At 39.6% G+C, this 26,644-nt stretch overlaps 1 protein-coding gene and 1 pseudogene across 4 annotated transcripts in view; one reads left to right on the forward strand and one right to left on the reverse strand.

The window, feature by feature from the left end:
• PDSS2 (decaprenyl diphosphate synthase subunit 2) overlaps nucleotides 1–26,644 on the reverse strand; it is a 306,042-nt gene that overhangs the window by 161,552 nt on the left and 117,846 nt on the right. The window lies entirely within an intron of this gene.
• Nucleotides 20,125–20,202, forward strand: LOC128587093 (uncharacterized; annotated as a pseudogene).

Below are 26,644 nucleotides of genomic sequence, written 5' to 3' on the forward strand. Positions count from 1 at the left end.
TGCTTTGCAAGAGGTTGAGATTTAAGTTTTCTCTTCTTTAGAAAGCAAGCAGGGGTTAGGAGAAATGAGAAGGCTTCATGCTAAATGGGCCACAGTAAGCACTGCAGGAGGGAAATGTCATTTTGCAAGGACCTCTCCAGCTAAATAACAAGAGGCAGTGATGGACTGGAACAGAAACCGTGGCAGGCTTCATTTAGATACCATGAAAGGTGTCTGAGGCTGGGAAATGTGAAGGGAAGATGGGAATAAAGGGGCAAAGATCTGTTTCTTATGAAAAACGGTATCAGAGTATACAGAGATAAGCTTAAAATTAGATTTTTTTATACTACCAGGTAATCAACCTAGGTAAGTGGAGACAGAAGAACTCTGAAATGTCCCCCCAAATATTTCACCATGTGTTTTCATATGTAAAAGTAGAGTAATTCCTCAGCATATTTAAACCATAGACAATGAAAGCAAGCCTTGGATAAATACTCCATATACAGGTTAATGTACAATTTATAACCTACTATGTTCCCAAATATTCTGATTTTTTAAATATAGCATTTCAATTTATCTTCACCAAGTTTAGTTATTAACCCTACTTTATAAATGAGGAAATGCTTAGATATGTTAACTGATTTGCCCAGGATCTTATAACTTAGTAAGAAATGCAGCTAGATTTTGATTAAAAGACTTTTTGCTGAGGAAAAATGCAATTTATCTGCTATCTATGAAACCTCACTGACTCCCTAAAGAAATAAATTTCCTTTGCATAACGGAATAAATGCAGTAGCATCTACAGCCTGTCACTAGACACAGGGGTTCTGTTCTTAACCTTTGTTATACTGTGGAAGACCCCTTTGACAGTATGGTGAACAGGGACTTGCAGAGTAACAGTTTTAAATATACAAGATAAACAAGATTATGAGGGAATCAAATTATGTTGAAAATGAAGATGTAATTATTTTTCCATCTAAATCCACAGAATCCCAAATTCATTCCATAGCCCTTGGGGGTAGTCTATGAATTCCAGGTTAAATACCCTTGTGAGAAAATAGGAGGAAATATGGGGATGAAACATCCCCACTGTGGGCCACAGTCTATTTTATTTAACATGTCTAACAACCTAATAAAGAAGGAATCGTTAAGATTTTATATGACCAGTCAGGCATTGTGGCGGGTGCCTGTAGTCCCAGCTACATGGGAGGCCGAGGCAAGAGGATCACTTGAGCCCGAGAGTTTGAGGTTGCTGTGAGCTGTGATTCCACAGCATTCTACCCAGGGCGACAGAGTGAGACTCTATCTCAAGAGAAGAAGAAGAAAAAAAAAAGATTTTATATGATGATAACCTAGGCTTAGAGAAATCAAGTTATTTGCCTAATGTTCCTCCCAAGAGTTACTAGCAGAGCCAGTGTGACATGTGGATCTATGTTCCCTCCATTTTACCAAACCGCCAGCTACATGTGAGATGGGAAGAACAGGGTGGGGTGGACTGGAGGCTTGACAGGCAACTCCCTACAGCAGTAACTGGTCTTTTATTCCTTGATGTTATGAGAGCCAAAAAGAAGGAAGTGACACAGGCACAATTTAGAGAAAAAAGTGGCAGCAGGTGTGTAATAGATTATATACCTTTTTGTCACATGGGCTAGTGTTCACCACTATCATCCCCTGAGAGATGTTGCATCTCCATGCTGTTCAACTCAAGTAAGAGCAGGTGAATTGCTTTTGCCAATGAGATATAAGTAAAATATGGAATTTGTAGGTGGAAGCTTTAAGATCTGGCTCATGGTTCAATCCGGTCTCTTTTCTGTCATGAGACCGGCAATGTTCCAAATGGAGGCTGCTCCATCAGCCTTGGTCTTGAAGCAAAGATGACATGGACAGGACATATGAATAATAAGTAGAGCTCTCTGTGTTGTGAGCCATTGGGATATGAGAGCCGTTGTCTCTGCAGCTAAACCTGGCCGATCCTAACACATGGTAGGAATAGTCCCGAGACTTCCCTTTGTCTAGAACAGTGGTTCTCAACCTTCCTTTTTTTTTTTTTTATTGTTGGGGATTCATTGAGGGTACAATAAGCCAGGTTACACTGATTGCACTTGTTAGGTAAAGTACCCCTTGCAATCATGTCTTGGTTCTCAACCTTCCTAATTCCGCGGCCCTTTAATACAGTTCCTGTGGGTTGCGACCCACAGGTTGAGAACCGCTGGTCTAGAATGAATGATTACATCCCGTGTGTATGACAGAGCTGGTGTTAGGGACTGAGAGAATAAAGCATCCATGACACATCAAAAGCATGAATATCAAAGGAGTCCAAAAAATGCAACATTTGGTGGAGTCGTAAGACAATCAGAAACTCTAAGGAAAATTCTTTCCCATTCAGAATGTTTGACTACCACCACTCGAAAAGCATTACACAGAGAGTAAAACAACTGCAACGGCCCAGGTGTAGGAAGGGAGCAGAACATCAGATGGGCACTGCCGCAAGCCCTTTGACTGGGGCAAAGGCAAAGGAAAACTTTATCCTAAGCAGGATAAGTTGTGGGATAGGAACATTTTTATCATTTATGCTTTAGTATACATTAATTGCTTTTTTTCTTAATTGTGCATAAAAAGTGCTTTTAAGCTACATAAGTAATATCCTTTCTTTCCTGTAAAAGACACTCCCAGTAATATCAGGAAATCAAATGTAAGCAGTATTTCTGGAGGTAGAGGTGGGTTAAGGCTTAAGAGAAGATGAAGCTGAGATGAAGGTTACTCTGGAAATAATTTTTTTTGAGACAAAAGTCTCACTACATAGCTCTCAGTAGAGTGCTATGACATCACAGCTCACAGCAACTTCCAACTCTTGGGCTTAAGCGATTCTCTTGCCTCAGCCTCCCAAGTAGCTGGGACTACAGGCACCTGCCACAATGTCCGGCTGTTTTTTTGGTTGCAGTTGTCATTGTTGTTTAGCTGGCCCAGGACCAGTGCCCTACACACTGAGCTACAGGCGCTGCCCTGGAAATAAATTTTTTAAAAACCATAAAATTTGTATGATGGGAAAAAAGATAAAAGAAGAAAAATTGGCATAGCGCATTCAGTTATTATTCCCAAGCGGACTACAAATTATATGGAGCCTATATTGAGAAGGAATATTGGAAAGTGAGAGAAAGGCAGGGTATGAAAAGAAACAAACATATAAGTCGTCAGCCCTCAATATATGTGGGTTACACGTACGTGGATTCAATAAACCACAGATCAAAACTATTTAGGAAAAAACTTGTGCCTGCACACGTGCAGATGCTTTTCCTTATCATTATTCCCTAAACAATATAGTATAACACCTATTCACATTCCAGTTACACTACATTAGGCATTACAAGTAAGCTGGAGATGATCTAAAGCATATGGGAGGATATGTGTTGGTTGTATGGCAATACTGTGCTGTTCTATATCAGGGACTTGAGCATCTGAGAATTTAGGTGTCCCTGGGAGATCCCATATCTAATCCCCCATGGACACCAAGGGACAAATGTACATGTACCTATATACATGTGTGTAGGTTTACAGACGTGTGTGTGCATATCTGTATGCAAATATACATACACCCAGAGTTGGCAAGGTTTTGGTAAAAGAGTGTGAAATCTGTAAGACCTAAACCTTCTCATCCTAAGAGGTGATCTGAATTGCAGCAAAAAGAAATGGGCACTCTTGAGAGGCAAATGAAGTAACAAGCACCAAATAAAGGATGGGGAAAAAAGCCTCTCAGAACCCTTTTTGAGATTCCCAAATTTAAGCTGTGTCTTTAAAAAAAAAAAATACACGCAGATGAGCTGTGTGCATAATATCACATTCAAAGCTGACAGTCACAATGTCTTTATATTCAGCCTAGGCTCCTCACTATTCTTATTTTGCTAGATTTTCAGGATAATAAAAGTAAAAAGTTAGGAAAAAGTAGATACACTGGTTAAAAATGGAAATACAATACATGTTCTAATTTTAAAACATTTCTATTACTCTAAAACAGCGGTTCTCAACCTGTGGGTCGCGACCCCTTCATAACAATGAAAATACATCCTGTGTATCAGATATTTACATTTTGATTCATAACAGTAGCAAAATTATAGTTATGAAGTAGCAATGAAAATAATTTTATGCTGGGGGTCACCACAACATGAGGAACTATATTAAAGGGTTGCAGCATTAGGAAGGTTGAGAACCACTGCCCTAAAACATAAACCTTAGGCCCACATAGAGTGAACTCCTTATTTCGGCTATCTTTCTTTTTTTCCTTTTCTTTATTCCTTTTTTTGAGACAGAGCCTCACTCTGTTGCCAGTCAGACTAGAGTGCTGTGGAGTTAGCCTAGCTCACAGCAACCTCAAACTCCTGGTTTCAAGCAATTATCCTTCCTCAGCCTCCCGAGTAACTGGGACTACAGGTGCCCACCACCGTGCCCGGCTAATTTTTCTACTTTTAGCAGAAACAGGGGTCTTACTCTTGCTTAGGGTGTTCTCAAACTCCTGAACTCAAGGGATCCTCCTGCCTTGGCCTTAGAGTGCTAGGATTAAAGGAGTGAGCCACTATGCCCGGCCAGGGCTATTTTCTTGATTTTCATTTTAGTTTTTCAAGTGTTTTAATTTTTTAATGAAACTAATTATAAAAAGTAACAGCACAGGGCAGTGCCTGTGTCTCAGTGAGTAGGGTGCCCGGCCCCAGCCAAACTGCAACAAAAAAATAGCCAGGCATTGTGGCGGGCGCCTGTGGTCCCAGCTACTCGGGAGGCTGAGGCAAGAGAATCGCCTAAGCCCAAGAGCTGGATGGTTGCTGTGAGCTGAGACACCACCACGTCACTCTACCAAGGGCGACAAAGTGAGACTCCATCTCTAAAAAAAAAAAGTAACAACATAAAATAGAAATCTCAACACACTTAATGAAAAAATATTGTAATCTGTGACTGTAGTAAAATGTCCACATGATATACAAGATCAGACAATTAAGTTCCAGAACTCATCTCTAGAAAAAGTGTTATATACCCTATTGCTGAATATCACTATGGTCACCAGATAGCCAAGGGGAATACTTCAATGGTGACTGTAGTGATATTCAGCAAAGAGGCATGTAGCACTTACTCTTGGACAAATTTGCAAACTTAATTGTCAGACCTTCTACTACAACAGCTCAGCCATTTCAGAAAGAGTTCAAAAATTGCTTTAAGGGTAGACTAGGCACTGGCATTGGTGCACAGCTTCCCTAGGAGAGTACTTCTAAGGTGACCATAGTGATATTCAGCAATGAGGTATACAGCAGTCTTTCTAGGGTGAGTTCATTAACTTAATTAGCCAACGCATATATCTTCTCCGAGGCCAAATATAAATGATGGATAGACATGTAATAGGTGTCTGAAAGTAATGCTTGTTTTTTATTTTATAAACTAACAATAGGGTATTTCAAAAGATAGATAAAGAAAGTGTTTTCAGCATTTGTATACAACTTTCAAGCAAATTATTTTGTTTTTGTTAAACAGGCCCCGGCCAGATCCAAACCCACCACCCCGGTGCACAGTGCCGGTGCTCTAACCACTGCGCTACAGGCACCAAGCCTGTAGCAAATTATTTTGAAAGGCAAGTATATACAGTTTATTTATTCACCAAAAACCCCACACTATTACTTTATAATCACACTGTATACACCAGGTAATCCTCTGGTTTCACACTTTATTTTTTAGAGACAGAGTCTTACTTTGTTGCCCTCGGTAGAGTGCTGTGGTGTCACAGCTCACAGCAACCTCCAGCTCTTGGGCTTAGGTGATTCTCTTCCCTCAGCCTCCCGAGCAGCTGGGACTATAGGCACCCGCCACAACGCCCGGCTATTTTTTTGTTGAAGTTTGGCCAGGGCTGGGTTTGAACCCACCACTCTCGGTATATGGGGCCAGCGCCCTACCCACTGAGCCACAGGTGCCGCCCTAGCTTCACACTTTTTAATTGTGTTTTTTGCTCAGATCTATGGAAACAACAGAAATGTTCAGAAGGCTGCTATAGCACTGAAAGGAATGGAGGAGTACATGTGCATAAAGCAAAGGCCTGTGAACCACATTCTTCACGTACTCTAAAATGTTATCTCCGTTCTTTCCAGTTGTACACTTTACTTAACTGTAATATGGACTACTTTGTATTCACTGGGATAAAAATCCACAACTGCTTATTTTATATGAAACATGTTCGCCATCCAAATTTCCTTTTCATGTAAAAATGGTATGGGAAGATTAAAAGGTGAAGCTAAAAATCACCTTTCAAAAACACCACAACCATTAAAAGATCTACTAAAAAATATGTCATACAGGTCAGATGAGAGCAGGCTCTTACTGTAAAAAATTAAAATATGAACGCATATAGAGCTAAGCTGTTCAACATGTTAACCACATTGCTGGTTAGTGGTTAACGCTAACCACTAAACCTTGCTGCCGTGAACATCTTCACGCATGTACCTACGCGTACATGTGGGAGGACTTCTATAGGACTTATTCCTAATGTAAAATTACAGGGTCAAAGAGAATGTCATTTAAAATTGCATAAGATATTGCTAAATGGGCTCTTCTCCTTTCAAAACAAAAGCACAAATCATCTGGTTCATGAACATCTATAATTTCTCCCTACATCTCTGAAATGACAAGGATGTCATGTCCAGGATTCAGTGCAGGAAAACAATTTTAATGTATGCCCTAAAGTCAGCCCAAACTTGGCCACAGATGATTGTGGTGTGTACCTTCTTGATCTGCCCCAAGAGTGACTCCACTTTCTCTGGAAATGCTGCCCATCCCTCCTGCCACGCCTGTTCTATGTGACTGTCAGTTTCCTCCACTGTGGCTGCGTGATCCAGAGTTGTGCACCTAGCCCAAGAAAGGGCCCTCAGCTTCTTTCTCCAGGGAAGCTGATATTCAGGGTTATCTGGGAAGTGTGAGAGACAATGCTCCAGAGCAGCATGTTTAAAAACTTCAGTTATTCACAAGTCACTTTTGTCATTTCTGCATATAGCACATATACTCTTATATACTTAAGGTTTTTCTTTAAATCTTACCTGTACATCCTTTCTTAGGAATTTTATCTCTGTCTAGAGATACCACGTAGAGCTTAAAAGTATAGATTCTGGAGCCAGACTGCCTAGATTCACTTCCCAGCTATGCCACTTATTAGCTGTGTGACCTTGAACAATTTGCTCAACCATCCTCAGTGCCCAGTTTTTTCATCTGTAAAATATAATAACAATAGCACATATGAGGCTGAGGCAGGTGGATTGCTTGAACTCAGGAGTTCGAGACCGTCTGAGCAAGAGTGAGACTCCTAAAATAGCTGAGCATTGTGGCAGGCACCTGTAGTCCCAGCTACTGGCTGAGGCAAGAGAATAGCTTGAGCCAAGAGTTTGAGGTTGCCGTGAGCTATGACACCACAGCACTCTACCAAGGGTAATAAAGTGAGACACTGTCTCAAAAAAAAAAAAAATAAGAAAAACCCAGTGGGGCGGCACCTGTAAGGGATAGGGCACCAGCCCCATATGCCAGAGGTGGTGGGTTCAAACCCCACCCCAGCCAAAAACTGAAAAAAAAAAAAAAAAAAAAAAAAAAAGGAAAACCCAGCATATATGTCATAGTGTCATGGGGTTAAGTAAAGTTCTTAGAATGATAACTTCACATAGTTAAGTGTTTACTAAATGTTAACCATGACTGCCTTTTTTTTTTTTTTTGCAGTTTTTGGCCGGGGCCAGGTTTGAACCCACCACCTCTGGTATATGGGGCCAGTGCCCTACTCCTTTGAGCCACAGGTGTTGCCCAACTATAACTGCTTTTAAATCAACTCATTTTTCTATTTAAATACATCTTCAGAGAAAACTTTATGTCCCAATTATCCAGTAAGTATAAGTCAGGAGTGAGTAACCCACAGAGCAAGCAAGACTAACTTAGGACAACAGAAGTCATCCATTATACCACCACAGGTGATCCTGGAGGGGCGCCCTGGGCCTGATGTGGACCACAGAGCCCCCTGCACTTCCGCATGCTTCTCTTGTTGATAGGCAATTCTTTCCTGCCCCCTAGACACTCCCCACCCTCCACTCTTAAAGTTCCTCTACAAATCTGTGGAAAATCACGGATTTGAACTGGTACATCTAAGTTACGGATGAGGAACAGGTGGACTGGAAAGGTCCCACATACATTACAGCTGCCCTAACGTATTCAGGCCAGGCTCATCCAATGCTTCTATAATCAATAAATTTATCTCATCACCAAAGAAAATACTTGGAAAGAAAACTCTAAATATTTCAAGCAATCTCAATGGTTGGAGGAGCAACAGCTCTGGAAAGACCTGTGTGGTCTCTGGAGGAGTCCCTGCCTCCCTCGCTGCTTGACCATCTTCCAGCTCAGGCGTCTAGTCTATGCCCTCTTGCTCTTACCTTGCCTTGTCATGTAAGAACCTTTCTCTGGGAATAATCCTAAATCCTTTATGCTTTAGGGTGAATTTAAGATTACCTAAATGAAGAGTTTTGTTACCAGGAAGCTCAGGTTTTGAATTATGGCTTTATTTTCTATGATCTGTAGAATCTTACAAGTTCTTTCACCCCCTATAGTCTTGGTTTTCTCATTTGAAATAGGGTTAACAAAAGGCATTTCACAGGACTGGTTGGTTGTAAGGAAGAAACAAATACCATTCTTTGTGTAAGCAACAAAGATTTACAGAATATCAAGTGTCTACTGGGTAACAGACATGGCCTATTCCTAATTACACCAATTGTTTAGTGGGGTGGACAGATAGCAAATGTCTTCTTTCCTTTTTGGACAAGTGGGGTTGTTCTCTAGCTTTATTTATTCAATCATTCATTCAAGAAATGGGTATTCAGGCCAGGCTCAGTGGCTCATGGCTATAATCCTAGCACTCTGGGAGGCTGAGGCAAGTAGATTGCTTGAGCTCAGGAGTTCGAGACTAGCTTGAGCAAGAATGAGACCTGTCTCTAAAAATAAGCAGGTACTGTGGTGGGCTCCTATAGTCCAGCACTCTACTGAGGGCAACAATGCATGACTCTGTCTGAAGAAAAAAAAAAAAAAAGAAAGAAAAAAGAAATAGATATTAAGTACCTATTATATGGAAGGTCATACCCCAGAGGACTTGAAATATAGAGTAGATTAAAACATGGTTCCAGAAACTTAACAGGCTAGTATGGAAGGGGTTTACTATTTTACTTAGACCTTGCTAAGCTAGACTCAAATTTGGAACTCTTCAGAATAGAAGAATATTGAAGACCTTGGACACCCATCATCCAGTCATGGTGATTCATTAACAATTGTAGAAATTAAGGCCCTGTAGTAGGTCTAAGTACTTTGTTCAAGGTCATACAGGCAGTTATCCAAAGAAGCCAAGAACCTTGTTCAAGGCCATGCAGTTAAGTAGAAGTATAATCCTTATCTTTATTCTATAACATGTTACTTCAAAAAGCTGACAAAACAATTTAAATTTTCAGTTTGGAAATTTCTCAAAAGCTTCCTGTTTAAAGATAAAATACAATCAGGTAGCATAGAATAATCAGATCCTTTTATTGTACTGGACCACATATGTTTCACAAATTATAATTTACTGGTGGTCCTTCAGATATAGCATGCAGATATACCATTACAAAAAAATGTTTTAAGGGCGGCGCCTGTGGCTCACTGGGTAGGGCGCAAGCCCCATATGCCGAGGGTGGCGGGTTCAAACCCGGCCCTGGCCAAACTGTAACAAAAAAATAGCCAGACGTTGTAGCGGGCACCTGTAGTCACAGCTACTCAGGAAGCTGAGGCAAGAGAATTGCCTAAGCCCAGGAGCTGGAGGTTGCTGTGAGCTGTGTGACGCCACTGTACTCTACAGAGGGCCATAAAGTGAGACTCTATACAAAAAAAAAAAAAAAAATTTTTTTTTAAATTGGACTAGTATTTCACAAGCAATCTTAAAAATCAAGTATGATTACATACTACTAAAATAGTCAAAGATGATTAGAGATGAATTTTGTAATCAAATTAGCTCAGTTTGCCTTTTCCTGCATAATAAAAAAGACATATGAAAATGCCCCCCTGTTCCATCTAAGAAATATGTTAAGTTTGTAAACTTTGGCTTCAAGTTCCAAATAGTTACAAGCATAAGGCTCTGATTTTCATATAGACCTCTAAGACCACATTACTTTTGATTGTACCTTCTTCTCCCACTCAGTTCTCTTTCTCTTTTCTTTATTCTCTGTTTTTTTTTTGTTTTTTTTTTTTCAGACAGTCTCGCCCTGTTGCCCCAGGCTAGAGTCCCATGGTGTCAGCTTCACTCACGGCAACCTCAAACTCTTGGGTTCAAGCGATTCTCCTGCCTCAGCCTCCCAAGTATGTGGGACTACAGATGCCCACCACAACACCCTGCTAATTTTTCTGTTTTTAGTAGAGATGGGTGTCTTGCTCTTACTCAGGCTGGTCTTGAACTCTCAAGGGATTCTCCCACTTTGGCCTCCCAGGATGCTAGGATTACAGGTGTGAGCCACCATGCCCAGCCCTTTTTCTTTTTTCTTATATCTGACTTTGACTGCACATCCTGGCCTTATGGATCCACAGTGCTCATTTCCACTTTTGACAAATGCAAACAGTACAGCTTGTTAAAGTATGCACATGTTTTGAGAACAGGTCTTTTTGTTTTTAAGAGACAGTCTTGCTCCTGTCACCCAGACTGAAGTGCATATGGGGCCAGGGCCTTACTCCTTTGAGCCACAGGCACAGCCCCCATATATATTTTTGTAGATATGGGATCTTGTTATGTTGCTAAGGTTGGTCTTGAACTCCTGGCCTTAAGGAGTTAGGCTCCCAAACTGCTAGGATTACAAGCATGAGCCATCAGACCTGGCCCTGAAAACGACTTTTTTTTTTTTTGGAGACAGAGTCTCACTATGTCGCCTTTGGTAGAGTGCCGTGGCATCACAGCTCACAGCAATCTCAAACTCTTGGGCTTAAGCGACTCTCTTGCCTCAGCCTCCCAAGTAGCTGGGACTATAGGTGCCTGGCACAATGCCTGGCTATTTTTGTTGTTGTTGCAGTTGCTGTTATTGTTTAGCTGGCCCAGGCTGGGTTCAAACCCGCCAGCCTGGGTGTATGTGGCCGGCACCCTACCCACTGAGCTACAGGTGCCATCCTGAAAAGGTACATTTTTAACAAATAACTAAGAAAATGTACTCTAGAAGAATGGCAAATGTGCACACAGCTCTGCCAATCAGATTTTATAAGCAACATTCATAAAGTGTTTGGTATGCCTTTTTTACCATAAACATATCAGAGTACTATTCTCAAGGTGTTTAAAGGCTGGCAGGAATAAACAAATAATAAATAAAAATGGCTAGTTCTTTCTATTTTTAGTAGAGACAAGGTCTCACTATTGATCAGGCTAGTATTGAACCCCTGACCTCAAGCAATCCACAGCAAACTCAGTCTCTTGGGCTCAAGTGATCCTCTTGCCTCAGCCTCCTGAGTAGCTGGGACTACGGGTACCTGCCAGGATGCCCAGCTAGCTTTTCTATTTTTAGTAGAGACTTGCTCTTGCTCAGACTCATCTTGAACTTGTGGATCAAAAGATCCACCTGCCTCGGCCTCCTAAAGGGCTAGGATTACAGGCATGAGCCATTGCGCCGGGCCATTTTATACTCATTTTAAACTGAAACACCAGCAGCTTAACAAGTGTGGATTCAAAGAACTAAATAGAGAAGTTGAAGCTCATATGATAAACTTCTAGCTCATACATGGGGCACTTCTACTCCATGAGACTTTTCTTGTGAGTATGCTGTTGAGAGTATGGTTATCTACATCATTGTACTTATCCTGATCAAACTTAGTAACATCTCTATAATTCTCTATGTCATCTGACATTTTCTCACTTCTTGTAGGTTTTATGTTGCCTTTCACGCCTTCACATATTTCCACATTTAATCACCTTGGCACACTTCTATCTTTATTGTCTTCCCTATGCACTGGCCTACTTTAAGTCTTGAGTGCACAGTGTGGTTTCTTTAAAGGAAACCTGCTTCCTCTCACCACTCTGCATTTGTACACTTTCTTCTAAACAAGTCCAGTCATTAAATAACAATCTAAGCCTATAGTAATTATTTAAAAACTATTGATGACTCTTCTTTTTACGATAATTGTGTTTGTAAGAAACACATTAAAATAGTAAGGCTGTAAGGAATGAGTAGAAGCCACCAATTTCCCCCACTACATTTCTTCCTGACAGCTGATGATATCACATGCTTGACAGACCAATTTGGAAGTCAAAGTTCAGAAGAACACAATAAGAAAAGAAAAAGAGTCATTTAATAAAACATTCAATTCAGATTACATATAGTGCTATTACAATAAGCTAAAATGTTCATCTAAATCAATATGTTTTGTGACCACATGAAATAGTCTGCTCTCGAGTTAATTTATGGGAAACAATTAAACACTAAATATTTTAATTATTTGTAACATCAAAGAGTCAGAACAGGTGAAAATTGAAAGAATCGTTAACCCAGATAATCTGATTTTCATTATCATCAAAATTATTTATGGTATGCTTACTATTTATTGGACCCTAGAAAATGTAAAATATAAAAGAAATATTTTTGTTTTATCAGTGAGTATGTATCCTTTCTAAAGTAGTTTGAGACATTGTCTATACCCCGAGGGTTCATGGTCTAGCTGATACAGTACAATGACTTACAAAGATTTAACAAGTATACTCTTATTAAATATGTACTTAACATAAGTGTAAAGTAAATGCCACGGTCTATACTTACTGTAGGGACACACAGTAAGAGCACAGAGACTGGGGAAGGAGGGAGAATGGGAGGACCCCCAAGGGAGAGGTGATAGGAAAGCTGGGCTTCTCTGGAATGAGAAGCATTTAGATTACTGAGTGCCAGAATGCTGCTGCTGTCACCCCCTGGTGTCACATGTGGCGGCAGCAGCAGTGCTCTGGAGGTTTCCAGTCAGCTGCTGCTGCCATTGCTGGTCTCAACAGGGCTCCCTGCCCTGACAGACAATGAACAGAGTCGACAGCTGCCATGGAGTGGTTCGCAATGGCTGCGGCCAGCAGACTGAGACTGGAGTATGGGCGGGGCATAGGTTTAGGACAAAGGCTTGGATGTCTCTTCCCTGAGAGGGCCTGGGAGAAAAAAGAAATGAGAGCAATATAAAAAAGGAACAACCTTCATCTTCAAGACACAGTCCCAAGTGATTTGGACAAATTAAGGAGAACAAAATAAATAAATTACCAAAAAGTCATTTTCTCACAGAAATAGGAGAAAATTATCGCATTCCTTATTTGTATTTTGCTTATGCAGAGTTTAACAGTTGGGTCTTAGATACCACAGAAGAATATTCACTGTCAGTTAATTATAAAAAATGTCAAGTCATTATACTACAAATTTTACTAGAATACTTCCATCTGCGAACAAGTGCTCTGCTGTGGTCTAAAGTACATAGTATAAGGCCTACATACTAATCAGAGTGACCTTATAGAGTTAACTCAGTTTGAAGAGAGCAGAGATATGGATGAAGCTAACTTAGCCCTTTGCCTTCATTCTCATTCTAAAGAAAAGTGTGCAGTGAAGACTTCTCACAGGAGAGGTGATACAGGGAACACTCTGGTAAGTCCCTTTAAGAGATAAAAATGTACTGGCTCAGCATCCCGTGGCCTTAAGTTTAAGAAAGTAATAATTTAGGTGGTTCCTAATTACAATGCCCTTCCACTGTATAGGTCCTGCCTACCTTAAGCCCTTTTCTGTAGGAAAACACTGAGCCAGGAGTCCTGAGAAGAGGGAGAGCTGGTGAAGCCTGGTTCCCACAATGGGAGAAGGGAAGGAGGCTGAGCTCTTCCTCAGGTGGCTCATGGGAGGTGGCTGTCATTCTAATTCTCTGATAACACAAGCAATTCAGTATCTCTGTATTTTTATATGATTATTCTAACTATACTCTTAATGACAAATCTCAAGCTGTTATATAACACTACCATAGTTCAATATTTATCACATTAAATTTATTAATTACAAACATTCCTTCATATAATATTTGATACAAATCCTAAAGCACGGTAATCCAGAATATTCTACTATATTAGTCTGCTTGGACTGCCATACAAAATACCACAGTGACTTAAACAGATATTTACTTCCTCACAGTTCTGAAGGCCAGAAGTCCAGGATAAGGAGGCAGCAAATTCCGTTTCTAGTGAGGGCTCTCTGCCTGGCTTCTCACTGTGTCCTCAAAGCCTTTTCTTTGTATAAGTATATAGTTATACTTGGCGGCTCGGCACCCATAGCACTGGTTACGGCGTCACATGCACTGAGGCTGACAGGTTCGAACCTGGCCTGGGCCAGCTAAACAACAATGATAAATGCAACCAAAAAATAGCCAGGCATTGTGGTAGGTGCCGGTAGTCCCAGCTACTTGGGAGGCTGAAGCAAGAGAATCACTTAAGCCCAAGAGTTGCAGGTTGCTGTGAGCTGTGATGCCATAGCACTTTACTGAGGGTGACATAGTGAGACTGTCTCAAAAAAAAAAAAAGAAAGAAAAAAATTCACTTGGGGCCAGGGGCTTCAACATACAAGATGGGGGTCGGTGGGGATGGGGGCGTGGGATGGAGAGCAAAATTCCATTTGTAATACCTTCCCAACAATATCTGTATATGGTTTTTACATTTTGATAGCATATTAATTCATAAGAAATTACATTTGTTGAGGTTCAGAGAACAACACCCCAAAGTACGGTGTTTTGGCATGCCAAGCACTTCAGAATTAAGGGAAATTGACAGGCCTTACAAGTTGCCTCAGAGCCAAGGACTTGCAACTTTTCTTGTTTCTCCTTTCCAAGCACAGGGAGGGGCTCTCTCTGAAAGTTCCCTTATCTGACAGAGGAAAACATCCTACAAAAGAAGTAGGATGTCTTGGACCCTGTCCCTAGTAATGTCAGGAAAGATTAACTGCAGGAAAGCAGTGAAAGTCACCATGCCCAGAGTCTTTCATCTGCTCTTCTGAGGGTGCTCTGAGTGATTACCTGGAGGACTGTATTTGCATAAGACAACCTTTGTTCACAGTGAAGTTCTGCCCCGGCACCTTCCCACTACTACTTTTGTCCTTCCTTCCCATTTGGCATCCAAAGAGAATCGCTTACAAACCATTTATCTGGGCTGCTAGGTGGCTCACACCTATAATCCTCCCAGATGGGAGGACTGCTTGAGTTCAGGACTTAGAGACCAGTCTGAGCAAGAACCAGACCCTGTCTCTACTAAAATTAGAAAAAGTGAGCCAAAAAAAAAAAAAGAAGAAAAAGAAAAAGCGAGGCAAAAGGATCATTTGATGCCAAGAGTTAGAAGTTGCTGTGAGCTATGATGATGCTACGGCACTCTACCCAGGGCAACAAGGTGAGACACGGTCTCAAAAAAATAAATAAATCATTTTCTGGTCTTCCAAGTCCACCACTGTGCGGTGTTCAAGTCCATTCTGATGTTGACCCTAAAAATCATTTACTATCCCTCTAAAATTGCCTATAGCCCCTCTCTCACCCCCACTCTCCCATATGTAGAAAGCATGTAAGCCTCAACTGTCTGTTTTTTGGGTCTTATTGTAGGACTCCCATGTTCACATGCATGTTAATAAATCTGTATGCCTTTTCTTCTGATAATCTGACTACTGTCATCTTAACAAACTTGAACCTTCAGAAGAAGAGGAAAAATTCTCTTAGCTCCTACCTATTAAAGTCAGCTCTCTGCAAAAAAGCACATTTAAAATTCAAGTACATTTAGCAAAAATAAGCACATTTTAATATTGTTTCTTTCTCCTCTAAAGCACAATTTTGATAGGACCTGAGTAAAAGATATACTCCTTTTAGTATATACCTGAGTAAAAAAATACTCCTTAAAGCAGCGGGTCACAGCATTAGGAAGGTTGAGAACCACGGCCTTAAAGAGTTTATAATCAGATTGTGAGAAAAATAAAAGCCAATGATATCAATAATGTATGGGGCACTTCAGTTATTAAGAATGTAAGTTTGGAGTAAGAAAGACCTGGTTTAAATCTCAGATCTGCCACGTAACGGCTCTGTAGATGCTAGATAAATGATTTAACATTGCCAAACTCTATTGCCTTTACCTATAAAGGAGCTATCACTACTGACCTTTCAGGATTATTGTGAGACACAAATGAGATACCACTGTAAAGAGCTGATAGCACAATGCCCTGGAACATGGTCTGTGCTCAGTAGGTATTACTGCTAACACCACTAATGTTTGTACAGACTTGTGCTAAAGGAGCCCAGAAAAAAAAAACCACTTAGCTTAGCCCAGGGGGTCAGAGAAGGTTTCTCAGAGAAGACGAGAACAGACCTGTGTCTTATAAGGGTTAGGTAAGTGTTAGTCGGATGGAGAGAAAGGTAGGAATGGTGACCCACGCAGAGGAAACCGCACAGTGTATGCAGGACATTACAAGTACTTGACACTTGCAGGCAGGTCTAGGGCGAGAACAGTTAGCGCTCAGTTTCCCCTTCCTTGGCATCTTACAGCACAGTTGCTTCTCCCTTCATCCTTCCTGGAAATGCCATCCCTACTCCAGATGGCTGAGATGGATTTGTCCTCTGAGGACCACTCAGTCCTACAAAGGAAAGTGGACCAAGCCCCTCTAGAATCCTACCAGGATCTGCTCTTTTTTTCTGCCTTAAGAACACGAGAAGTGATGACCTGCAGAGTTGGTGTAACTTAGGGGCAAAGCGTATGGGCTCTGAATTAAACTGCCTGAGTTCAAACCCTGGCCCCACTACCATGTCACTTTGGGCAAATTACTTCACCTCTGTGTGCTTCAGTTTTCCCCCTCTGTTAATTAGGATGATAATAACAGCGTCTACCTCTTGTCATGAGACTGTTGTGAGGAGTCAGTGAGTTAATGTAAGAAAATTAGAACAGGGCCTGGCTGTTAATAACTATTAGCTAGTATTATCTCACCAAACTGGAAGTCTTTCTTTCCTGACATCCTCGAGAAAACAGAGAATATGCTAGACTGGAAAAGTGGTCATTAGAGGAGGGTAAAAGGAAGAAGGGAGAATAACAAGTAAAAAGAATAAAACTAAATCTGCTAATGCCTTTTATCTACTGATTACCTACATATCAAAAGTATTGCAGTACGTGCTTCATATCTGTTCCTTCCTCTGAGCCTTGTAACAGCTGTTAGGTAGACAGTACTGGCCCCATTTTCTGGGGCTCGGAGAGGCCAAGAAATCTGCCTCGACAAATAGGACCAGGATTTAAAACTATGGGTATATGGCTAGAGTCATGCTTTCCCAGCAGCTACTTCCCTTCAGCTCCACAGGACTCCACTTTCTTAACTTGAAAATTTTATCAGACTTCACATTGCAAGGAAGAAACCAGAGCACGGCCTAATTTTGCACATGATTTTCTAGGCCTACTCCAGGAAATATAAACATGTGCCTCCAACCCAATGTTCATCCTATGATGAGAATTCTATTTTATAAAAATCATGAAGTATAGTCAATAAACCCTTGCTGAAAAGTTCAGAATATAGTAAAATTACACATTGTAAAAAAAGCATTTTTTTTTAACTTCAATTCTGTTTGCAGAAATTATACATTGACTAGGCGTATATTTGTCTTATAACAAGAAGTAGGGCCAATTCTAATCTTTAATTTATATTTTTTTCAAGTTTAAATATTGTATAAAGGGTTCTGTGGGCCTTTAATATCCTTGTGATTCCTATTTCATAATAATCTGGCTTGTTAGGTATTCCCCCCACCCCCACCCTTTTTCCCCTGTCAAAGAACATATCATTCTTATAACAAAATGCAAATAAATTTAGGAAAACTTAACCATGGGAAAGGCGAATAAAAAGAGACCATCAAGACGGTCTAGCTATGTAAAGCAGTAACTTCATAGGCTAAACCTAGATGTATAAACTATAGTCTTATGAATCTTATCTACGTAGAGAGGGAATGTCTTTGCTAATGGAATCCTCCCCTTTTTCTTTCTCTCTCTTTCTCTCTCCTCACCTGCCACATATAGGTCTTGTCATATGTTGGTTCCTATACTGATAAAAGAGCAGCAGTCCTTAAGGTAAGCTTCAGATACTCTACGACAAGAAACTAAAGGGTGGTGGTGAAGAAGCCAACAATCTTCTATACAGACATTTTATATACATATATACTTTTTTAAAACCTAAAAATATATTTTTTTCTTTAATTACAATTTCCTATATAACCATTAGTGGGCTCCAGTGATGCAAGCCATATTTATTAGAGGCAGCATGTCAAATAGGAGTTGACAATTATAGTCTCTATCAATACATATTATGCCAGACGGTAATGAGCCATCCACAAAGGGCTAGCCATCCAAAATAATCACACTGCTTTCCAGAGAAATGTCGAAGAGGTTATGGTTTATTACACAGTGCTCATTAGATATACAGTGGCAGCATTAGCAATTTTTCCTTCATTTGCGTCTCATTTAAGGATCTGCCCCCACAAGCACAGTCAAATTAGTACACAAGGTTAAAACCATTATGCTCAGAAAAGATTAAGTTGCATTTTATTTTACAGTAATGGTGGATCAAAGGTCCTTGGAATCTATTATTTGCAGAACCATTATCTAACACGGAATATTAACAAAAGGGAAAAGAAAAGCAATGACCTGCCAGCACAGCTTGGACAGGAACAAAGACAGACTATTTGAAAAAGCAAACACCATGTTACTTAATTAAGTACCCCTACGAAAACCTTTAAAGATAACACTAAGGTTGTGACATCAACTGACAAAAGTCACAAAATTAAGATAATAATGAAGTGTCAACCTATACTTTGAAATACCTCATTTACATCAATTTATTTTTAAACATTTTTATACTGTCATTGTGCACAATTTGCGTATAAATTCATAAGTTGCTATAAATATTTATTTTCTTAAAAAGATAACCTGTTTTCTCTTCTTTATGGCAAACCCATATTTATTGATATTTAATAAATGGAATTTGGAGGTTTCAACTATTATAACTGGACAGATTTGGTCAAGAGAGCAGATCTTGAAGTTCAAAAATTAAACTGAATATTTCTAAATAATAAGTACTTATAGTATTTTGCCAAATCAGCAGATAACTGGTTAACAGCATCTGACTTACTGGCAGGATAAACAGTTGCAGCAAAAAGACTTCTGAAGTCTTGATTGGATACTGTTAGTAAAATATTAAAAATCTGTTAGAGTTAGGACAATATTCTAAATGCATGTTCCCTGTATTTTATTACTAACAGATTACAAATGTAAGGATTTACATTTGTAAATCCATTATTTAAGGATCGCTTTTCATTTAATGAGTATTTATTTATTCATTTATTTATTTACATTGAGACAGAGTCTCACTCTGTCACCCAGGCTAGTGTGTCATGGTGTCATAGCTCACAGCAACCTCAAACTCTTGAGCTCAAGAAATCCACCTGCCTCATCCTCCCAGAGTGCTACAATTATAGGCGTGAGTTACCACACCTGGATCAATGAACGTTTATTCAGTGCCTGTCAGATATCAGCCTCTGAGATAGGCTCTAAGAATGTGTTAGAAAAAAAGGGGGGCAGAGAAAACCATAGATCTGTGCTCGAGAGGTTAATGGCCAGATTAATGAAGGATCTGAACAGGAAAGCAAATAATTTTAATCTTGGGCAATAATTGCTATCACAGAAGTAAATATGGGTTACCAAGGGAACCCGGAAGACCTAATTCAAATTTTCAAGTAAGGTTAAAAATGCCCAAGGAAGTACACCTAAGATGAGACCTAATGAAGAATTCTACCTAGTAAGAATTATGGGGGAGAAATATATTGGGAATATGGAAAAATGGAGAGAGAGGAGGCCGAAGTGGGCTAATTTACCTTGACTTACCAGAATGTACAATTTTAAGGAATCTCTTGTAAAAGAGATTAGAAGAAAATATCCTGAAGTTGGACTGATGGACTTTATGAAATAAAATCAATAAGGAAGTTCTACAACAGTTCCGATCACGGGCAGGTATGTGTGTCCATGTGTGTATTTAAAATATCGTAAGGAAAACATTCCCTGGTCAGGTCCACATATGGTCAAATTTCAGAGTGAATGAAACAATCCTTTTGTAGTTCACAAGTGTTGACGACTGGGTGTTCACACGCACGTGTGAGTTATGCCACATTACCCCTCTGATGTGAAAGAAAGAAAAAAAATTTCAGTCAATGTATTATCCGCTTAATTATAAGTCTGAATGAATAATACAATTTTGAATTTCATTGGTTATTCTTAATCTTTACCCCTGCAAATAAGAATCCTTGTCTCTTTTCACTAAGTATAACAGTACCACTTTAACTTTTATGTAAGATATGCATATTATATATAAATATATTATACTTTTTTTTTTTTTTTGAGACAGAGTCTTGCTTTGTCTCCTGGGCTCTAGAGCACAGTGGCTTCACAGTTTACAGCAACTTCAAACTAGTGGGCTTAAGCAATTCTCTCCTGCCTCAGCCTCCAGATTAGCTGGGATTACAGTAATTTTTCTAATATATTATATGTATAATATGTGTGTCTACTCTCAAAATACCTGCAAGAGATAATAAAGTTTTAGAGGATAGGGAACAGATTGATTTAATTCTTTTGGTGTGGTATCTAGTATACCTCAGATGTAATCAGATACTTACAAAAGGGTATTTTTTTTTTTTTTTTAATGAAAATGCCATCATGTCCTAGTGTGGTTACTATACGTGGCTATGGTTTATGATACACTGGACTCCTAAGTGGATTGTTAGGTGATTTCAAGGAGCCATTTAGAGTAGCATCATGACAGTAATACTTCCTTTCCTTTTTTGTGTTTAATAGATTTCCTGTTCTGTATAAGGGATTTCTTCTTTTTGTGAATATTGGATCTTTCCAAACTAGGCCCTATAGATAATTGCAATATCTCCACTCTGATTTAGCTTTTTAAATGACTGCCATTCTCCCTTCCTCAACAGGGTTTTAATTCAGCAGTATTTAACTTTCCAACAGTTTTCATCTAATGAATAAATAAGTAAAAACTCCAAAGTTTTTTTTTAAGAAATGACACGTAAAACTCTATAGCTTTGTGCATATTATATACATACAACTTTGTAAAATGGTCCCTGGCTTTGAATCCTGCTTGACTGAGTTTTCTTCTACCAGAAAAAGCTCCTGGTAAAGAATACAAGAAATATAAACAGGCTTCAGGGGTGTCCAACCTGCAGTCCGTGGGCCACATGCTGATTTTGTTAGGGCTATTTTACTTAACTGTGGCTCAAATAGCACCCAAAGTAGGTATGGACTGTTTTTTGTTTTTTTGCTAATCAGCTATCATTAGTGTTTGTATATTTAATGTGTGGCCCAAGACAACTCTTATTCCTCCAATGTGCAGCAGAAGAAAGGTTAGACACCCCTGTTAGATAATCCTAAAACAGTAATTGCAATACAAAAACAAGAAGTTATATTGTTAAACTACAGAAAAGGAAAAAGCAACTAGAATTTATACTGATCACTAGTGCTCTAGGTTCATTTCAATACTGCATATAATTAAAAATAAAAATATTGCGTATAATTATGAATTTCAAGGAACAAACCAGAATGAGACTGTTGAGGGTGGACCCAGAGAAGAGCATGGACAGCCCACCCCTGCAGGGCACCTGGAGGCCCTGCCAGAGTGGCCACCTTGAGAGTGCTTGTTCTTTCTACCACACTAAGGTCTTTATTCATTTGCTCTCCATTCTGCCCTATTCTAAAGAGTTTAAAATGGTATAGCTATTATTAGATGATGTTCAATAACAAATAAAAAGCACAACCAGTAGGCATACACAAAATGTGAGACAAGAATGTGACAAGAGACAGAGTGTTGAGCAGGAAAGGCACAATACAGGCAGGGCATGGAGAAGCCCCAGCCACACACTGACAGTCTGAACTACAGATTTTAATGTAGCCCCCAGGAACAAAGCCTTCACTTGTGTGTGTGTGTGACAAAGCTGTTATTTTATCTCAAGCGGAAAGGTGTCTGAATTTTAGGTCTGATGACCATGCATTCTCCAAAGATAGAAACCTTGCCTGATCTCCCATGTTTAAGGAAAAAAAGGGTGAACTCTATCCTGGACACTATGAAGTCTTTGGGTTGTATCTCTGACTGGTTATTCTGTGGATAAAAACAAAAGCTCCTGATAACATATTCATCATTTATAACAATAACATGGGAGGGTCACATTTTATTGTTTGAAAATGGCACTAAATTGGTAATGGTTACCACTTCTATAGCAAAAAACAAACAAAAAATCAAAACAAACAAAACCCAACGTGAGCACTGATTGTTTGAGGATACTCAGTTTGGGTATCATCTTTGAAATGATGATCTTCATCATCAAAATGAAAAATTTTCAAAGTAGGTGAAGAAGTCTTCACAGAGGTGAGTTATTTTCCCTTTTCTAAAATGTCTAAGAAAAGCCATTCATTAACCCCGCATAAAGGTACATCTGTTAATAAAAAATTCAATTTTTATTTTCTACCCATTAATAAGATGTGATGGTGCCTCTCTTGTGGTCTTCAGATGGTCAGACTGGCATTTATAAGGGATTGAATGAAATGGAAAATCAAGTAATCTTTTTTTGGTAATCATTTTATATACAAAGTGGTGACTCTTTTTTATTTTTTATTTTATTTATTTATTTTTCTGAGACAGAGTCTCATATTGCCCTTGGTAGAGTGCACTGGTGTCATAGTTCACAGCAACCTCAAACTCTCGGGCTCAAGCAATTCTCTTGCCTCAGCCTCCCAAGCAGCTGGGGCAGCAGGCACCTGCCACAACACTGGCTATTTTTAGAGATGAGGTCTTATTCTTGCTCAGGCTGGTCTTGAACCTGTGAGCTCAGGCAATCCACCCACCTCAGCCTCCCAGAGTGCTAGGATTACAGGCACGAGGCCAGAAAAGGCCAGCACCCATCTTCCCACCCCGAGGGCTGGGCTCCAGCAGGTCTCAGGTCTCTGTTTACCCAAGAAGCAGCAGCTAAGAAAAACAGAATACATCATTATATTCAATTTTTCACTTGGACACAATCAGAAATGACTTTAACTTGTTGCAATCATTAGTTAACTTAAAAAAAATATATGAAGTAGAAAACAAAGCAATTATCCTATGTGGATATAAATATGGGAGTCCAACTATTATTTCCCTCTGCAGCATACTGGAAGAGTAAGAGCTGTCTTGGGCCACGCATTAAACACACAAACACTAACAAAAGCTGATTAGCAAAAGGAATGTCCATGCATACTTTTTGTGATATCCACAGATAAGCAAAAGCAGTCCCTGCAAAATCAGTGTGCAGCTGGTGGACCACAGATTGAGCTCCCAGATTCAAGACCAACCTGAGCAAGAGCAAATAGCCGGGAGTTGTGGCGGGCACCTGTAGTCCCAGCTACCTGAAAGGCTGAGGCAAAAGAACTGCTTGAGCCCAAGAGTTTGAGGAAAACACCCCTGAAAAAGATGTTTTTATGACAAAAGGTTCTTGAAGAGGACAGTATCAATAAAGATGGCATGCCTTGATAGCTGATAGCTCTACTTTCTCTGCGGTAGCAATCCATTATTCCTTAAAAATATTATTCCACAATAATTCCCATTTAGATATACTCAATATCTAATTATTTGTGCTATAGAAAAAAGAACATTTAGTTAATAAAAACTGATCAAGTATTGGGCGGCGCCTGTGGCTCAGTCGGTAAGGCGCCGGCCCCATATACCGGGGGTGGTGGGTTCAAACCCGGCCCCGGCTGAACTGCAACCAAAAAATAGCTGGGCGTTGTGGTGGGCGCCTGTAGTCCCAGCTACTCGGGAGGCTGAGGCAAGAGAATCGCTTAAGCCCAGGAGTTGGAGGTTGCTGTGAGCCATGTGATGCCACGGCTCTACCGAGGGCGGTACAGTGAGACTCTGTCTCTACAAAAAAAAAAAAAAAAAAACTGATCAAGTACTATGCAGTCCCCAGCTTCTAAATTAATTCTAAAACAAATAGAAAATAGAGAAATTAAACTTTTTTTGAATGTTTTAAATATTTAAATATAAATTTAATCTCTTTTACCTTTAGGGAAGCATGAATAAATAGAAAGCTCTCCCCCCACATTTAGAATTTCCCACTATAACGGAGGTCATGATTTGAGAAATAATTATTGTAGTAGTGGGGACCAGCCACAGAGAAAATGGCAACCATGAAGACCCTGTGGCATTTGACTTTAGGGGTTTTATGACTCTAATGGGGGAACCTAATCATTTGTACCCTCATATTAATCTGAATTTTAAAAAAAGAACGATTACAGACCAAAAAGAAAAATGCTAAGGAAAGGCCTAACATGGATAAATATATTCAACAGATAATAGCGAGGTCCAAGTTATCTTACCTTCCCCTCTCTTTCTAAGAAAGATCAACTTTCAACCAAAGTGCTGCAGGTAATATAAAACAAAGTTTGCATAAAAGTACCTTTGGAAATAATAAATTGCCTATTAGCTTCTGCAGATGTGTCAGAAACAAAAACAGGTTTTGCGAAGTTGAAACCATAAATTGAATTAAACCCTAATCTAGCAATATTTTATTTAAATTCCCTGACAATTCTGATTTTTCAGTTTTTTGGTTTTATTAAATTAAAATTGCTCTGGCCTATCTATAAAAAGATGAAAAGGAAATTCCTATTTGTAGTTCTGAATTGAATAATATAAAATTAAATAATAAAATGCATTTTAAGCACAAAGTATCCTTCTACTGCTGCCAGAAAACAACTAACAAAGGGGAGTTAAGTAATTTAGCTGCCATATTTTCTCACTCTCCATCATTGGGAAGACAGTCGTTTGCATGGCATAATAAGCTGTAAATTATAAACATTTTTACATAGCCTGCTGCAAAGAAAAGTCTGCCAGCTTTTTACTATATTGGACAGTGTTCAAGTGATTAACCATAGCTTTGGAAAAAAGGGGGTGGAAACATGTTTTGCATCTCAGTTTGTTGCTTCTCTTATGCGTAGCCTTTAAAAATCCGTTACATCATTATTTGCAATGAATATGTAAGTAATTATAGCCCAGTAGTAGAAACTCCATGTTACGGCAGGATACAAATTACTCACGGACAGCAGCAAATCTTATACATGCATAATCACCCAAGTTATTTTCTTGAAATGGTGTTTCCAATGAGTATAAATGTAATAGTTTTCAATACCAAAATTTGCAGTACTGAACATCTTAAATGAAATACACTTTGCTCTTCCTATCTATAGGGGAAGTCCATTAGACGGACCATCTGCTTAGGGCATACGTCTTTTTTTTTTTTTTTGAGACCTAGTCTCAAGCTGCCACCCTGGGTAGAGTGCTGCAGCGTCACAGCTCACAGCCACTTCAAACTCTTGGGCTTAAGTGATTCTCTTGCCTCAGCTTCCAAAGTACCTGGGACTACAGGCACTTGCCACAATGCCTGGGTATTTTTTGTTGTTGCAGTTGTCATTGTTATTTTAGCTGGCCTGGGCTGGGTTCGAACGCGCCAGCCTCAGTGTATGTGGCCAGTGCTCTACCGACTGAGCCAGGGCACTGCCCCATAAGTCTAATTTTAAAAAGCGTTCGTATATGAAAGAAAATATACAGGTATCCGTATTCCATAACAGATAAAGAATAAATCTTGAAAGGAAATGTGCGATAGAGATATGGCCTGTAAACATAAATGTTTTTAAGTTGTATAGCGTTCCACCATGATCCACAACAATAATACACAGAGCACTTGAGTGCCTACCACAGAGCTGGGGCTTTGGAGGCCAAAGAAAAAGTCTATAATTTAGCTTCTATTCTTTACATAATTTGATAGCACAAAACTTAGAACATAAAGGCCTGTATTGTAACTGAGCATGTTAAAGTGAGTAAGAAAGTATATTTAGGGAACCCTAATTCAGAGGTTGTCTGTAATAACAGAAAAAGCATAGATTCTAATTCTGCTATTTACTTACACTTTAAACTTGAACAAATTATGAAATTTCTCTAAGACTGTTGCTTTTCTTGGGGTATGTGAATCTTGTATCTTCATGAGTAGATATGCTTAACTTACAAGCCACGAAGTGAGGTTGAAAACTGGGATCAGGGCGGCACCTGTGGCTCAAAGGAGTAGGGCGCCGGCCCCATATACTGGAGGTGGTGGGTTCAAACCCGACCCCAGTCAAAAAAACTGCAAAAAAAAAAAAAAAAAAAAAAGAAAACTGGGATCAGTGCTTTCATTATTTCTTTACCGTCCCTCTGACGCCAGCTCTACTTTCCCCCATCGCTCCTCTTCTGTTGTTCTGTATCACGGCAGTCTCTGGATCTTGCTCAGTTCTGTTGTTCTCCTGTTCTCCTACGTGACTTCAGTCATGTGCATTGCCCACCCCATAGTTTTTCAGTCTACTCAGTTCAGCTACCTCCATCATATACTGTCAACCTGCTCTCAGGTACAACTGGAACTTAGCCATTCAGAATTGTTCTACTTTTGAAATCTTTAATTTAAATATGCGTATTCTCCTTTCTATCTAAAATGTACTGACCCCTCAGCTTTCTCACTGCATTATATCCCTGTAATTTCACTCATCATGACCTCCTATTTTCTTGAG

The sequence above is a fragment of the Nycticebus coucang genome, chromosome 5 (genome assembly GCF_027406575.1).
Source record: "Nycticebus coucang isolate mNycCou1 chromosome 5, mNycCou1.pri, whole genome shotgun sequence".
Taxonomy (NCBI): Eukaryota; Metazoa; Chordata; class Mammalia; order Primates; family Lorisidae; genus Nycticebus; species Nycticebus coucang.